Genomic DNA, 4,106 nt, shown 5'->3' with positions numbered 1-4,106 from the left:
AAACAATGTTCTTGATTTTTACTCTGTGGTACTATAATAAAGAGGATCGAGTTTCCCAACTCTTGAAGTAATCATCACAAATCTTTGCACATGAGAATTTAGCATCTGCCAGGTTCAGTTTAGCAACTTTCAGTGATTGCTCTAAATATTGATTGGTAGTCATGGCAGACTTGAGTGTGACAGGAAACGGAAAACTTTGTCAAATACTTTGGCTTCAGAAGATCTAGACTAGGGGTTCTCAACCACTTTTTACCAATGAATCCCTTTGATTACTATCTTATTCTGATGGGCCCCTATACCCATTCGATGTTTAAAAACTAGTTTTATAGAAACTTCTTTCAAAATTCCTTTTCTGTTTTTCAAAAATTAACTTGTGCAGGTTGAACTATGTAAAATTAGAGAAAGAAGCCTCTTGCAATAAATACCAATACATATATCTAAAGCAAAATCTTTTTCAGAGCCCTTAAAAATACTATTGTGGATCCCCAATTTACTATTTTGTAGCATGGACCCCCAAAATTCTCATATGGACCCTTAGGGGCCATATGGACCCCGGTTGAGAACTCCAGGTCTAGACTAATAAAGTAGCATACTCGATGCTTCAACATTAGATGGTGTGAAAGGGTTCCTGTAGCTTCCATTAATTTTTCTCACTGTAACAGTTTTCGTGCGGAGATGACTCGCTCGCAAAGCCATTTGGAATCAAACTATCGAATATAAATGTTTGAAAAGATTAACAATCAGCTCGTTCTCTCTCAGTGATCTGCCCTCAGGACAATGGAATATGGCCACTAGAATCCCTGTCAAGAAATTCATTTCCCACTAGGAGTAGCTGGATAGCAAATTCACCAACAGAATCCTCAATACTCAAGTGCACAAAGTTCGTTAGAAATCCCCAGCTAGAACCACGGTCACTGTTCCTGTTAGGTGTGTGTTGTCTTTCAAATCCTGCATTGAGCAATCCAAAGCGTCAGTTGCCCACCTTCGGCTTGCCTTGGGTAATTTGTTCATGATGTTTCATAGTAGTCATGTCGTGTGAGGTCTTAGGGAAATTTAGTGATGGTGTGTGCAGTTTCCTCCATCAAAACGTGTTGCTACAATGCCATTTGATGCTACTGTCAGAGTAATATGCTGCCCTTAGGGAACTTTCGGGTGTAGGTGTTTCTTAAGGAAGGGTTTGCTTGTGCCACGAGAATCATCAATAAAAATTAATCTTCCTTTTATCATTGTCAATGCTGATTATGCTGCTGTGATAGACATGCATTTGTTCATCCACCAAGTAAGATTCATGCTCTCTCTCTTCTCCCTCCCTCCCCTCTCTCTCTCTCGAACACAGATTGCACGCATGCATGTGTGTGTGTTGCGCGCGCGTGCGCCCGCCCGCAAAAGAATGCAGGCAAGTTTTCCTGTTTATTTAATTCTTTCTTACACTTATTTGTTTTTGCAAAGTATTAGCTTACAATCAGATTGCACCATCAAATCATCAGAGTTTGTATAACAAAAGAAAATTTAACCGTATGACCCTCTATAATAGTTCGCCAGATTTAATGTTTCAACAGAATCTGACTTCTGTTCAGGACATAAGATAACTGATTTGGTTATGTAATGTGATTTTAAAGTAATACCTTGCATAATGGATATTTTCATTAATGAAATATGTGTAGGAATGTATTGAATAAACGTGAAATGCAGAAGTAACCCCATTTGTGTCAAACAAATAAGGCCATCGGCTTTGACTACATTAAAACTCGGCACCATAGAACTTGTTTCTATATCTACCAAATTCTTTAATTTCTTAATGTCTACGGGGATATACACTGATATGTGGAAGTACATAGTTATGTGTTCCAACTTCAAGAAAAGCAATATCTTCGATCCAGGTAAGGGAGACAGTCATTAACAATGATGTTCTGATATCTTAATTTCCTTTCTTTCTGTCTCCTCTCCGTAGTGACCTCCTGTACGGCTTCCCACAAGAGAACTCGTTTCATATGTTATTCACCAGTAGGTTTTCGATTTAGAGAAGTTCGGCGAAAGCAATGTTGCTACTCTAGATATCACCAAAGCCTTCGGCTGTGTCGAGAAAGCGAATCTCCTATCAAAATTTCACGCTTATGAGTTCCATCCATCTCTCATTACCTGGACCATTGGCTTCCTATCAGATAGCACCGTTGCAATATGCATTGATCAAGCCCTTTCTGTGCCATTCTCAATCAATTTGTTCTTTGGAATTCGGTTTTGTCCCCCACTCTCTTCGCCTATAAACAATGATTTTCTTACCGCTACATCCAACAATGCCTATTCTTATGGAGATGACACAAGCCTTCATTCATCCCTAATCTTCTCTAACTATGCATCATCCACACGCAACCTAGACACCACACACCAGCCTGCATTGCAGCAAAATCCTGCCTGAGATTTGAACCATAGCTCTAGTTTTTCCAGTCGACAACCACGAGCTAATGTATCTCCATAAAAAGAAAAGTGTTGCCATAAAATGCATTAACGCTTACGTGAATATGGTTCGACCAATTTGCAATGGTTGACCTATGGCTGAGGCAAACTTCTATGGAAGCGTTTGAGTTGTCCTGCCAAACAGTTTGAACGAAGATTCTGAACGAATTCAACTTTTAGCAAGGTTATCTCAAGTTTATACTGGTCATATTGCTTTACACTCGCATAATAGTGTCTCACCTATTTAACCTCAGGCTAAAGAGCCACTAGCTGTCTAGTGGAATCTATGTCGCTTGTCTCAACGACTTGATCTCTCTCCACCTCTTTCATTTAACATCTTGTGCAGTACTCGACAAAAGGCATTCACCCTAACTTTTAATGACGAATAACCCATATTAATTATATGTCGTGATTTATATTCCTTTCATTATTTTCAACTGAAGATTCCTACTGTTATGTTCATTGAACATTGTTCCTGTAGCAAGAATAATGGCAGAGTCCCAAACACCATCTCACTGCATAGGAATCGAACCCGAATCATTATAATCAAATGTAAAAAGAACTAAACTAAATTATAAACAGGATGCTGTCAAAGATTAATGACGTCAGCAAGTTTGTGATAAACACAAAACTTTTTTTTATCAGTTGCTAGTTTGACCGGCCCCCCGCTAAAAAAAAAAATCAGAACTAACTCTGATGTTGTGAACAAGCGTTTTTTGGACAAACAGCTTATTGAAATGTCGTTAACAATTTCGTATTTGGCGCCTTTTCTTTGACAGACATTAGCTATATATAGATGGTCGTGACAGCCAAGATTAGGAATTTACACCAATTCAACTTCGGCTATGAAATTCGACGACGACTACATCAGTAATTCAACGATGGCTGCTATCATTACAGATTCACTTGGTTTAAATATCTTTTTCTTTTTTTCTCTGTCGTTCGTCGCAACGACAGCACATTTATGTTAACGATAATAAATATTTCGTGTTTATAACTTCATATAGACTTCTTGTTCTTCCATTTACCAACCAACAATTATTTCTTCGTTACATTCCATTAATTAATTGGATATATATGTAAGGAAACGACCGTGCGAACTCAAAAAGGAGATATGGTGACGAATGGAAAAACAGAGGACTCCTTTTATTTAAACGTGTCACACGGTCGAACACAAAATATATATCAAATGATGATATACAAATAATGTTATGCGACGATAACATAGATGACCAGTAATGAAAGACCACAACCGTATAAGATGAATTACAGAGATATTTATTGTAGCGTTAAAGATGTGTCTGTGTGTGAGTGTGAAATGCGACATATAAGAACATAATCAAAGATAGGCCGTCATACAAAGAAAAGTGTGTATGTGAGTGATACATGTGTGTGTATGTGAAATATTACAGCAGATGGAAAGAGAGTCAATAACACGTGAGCAATTATACCAGTTCTTTAGTACACTATAGGAAAAGTTCTGTATGGGAAAGTGAGGGGGATGAGTGTGGCAGAGCTGATCACTAGTGGTGAAGCTGAGTCACCTAACAGAATCGAAGAGAGAGATGTGCCGCGGAGGTTTGGTTTGGTGTACATAGTAAGTCGTGTTGACGCTGGTGGAGATTGATGCTTGGTAGTAATCGTGTTGGTCA

Source organism: Octopus bimaculoides, chromosome 1 (genome assembly GCF_001194135.2).
Source record: "Octopus bimaculoides isolate UCB-OBI-ISO-001 chromosome 1, ASM119413v2, whole genome shotgun sequence".
Taxonomy (NCBI): domain Eukaryota; kingdom Metazoa; phylum Mollusca; class Cephalopoda; order Octopoda; family Octopodidae; genus Octopus; species Octopus bimaculoides.
The sequence above is the reverse complement of the archived record's forward strand: the minus strand, read 5'-3'. Positions refer to the sequence as shown.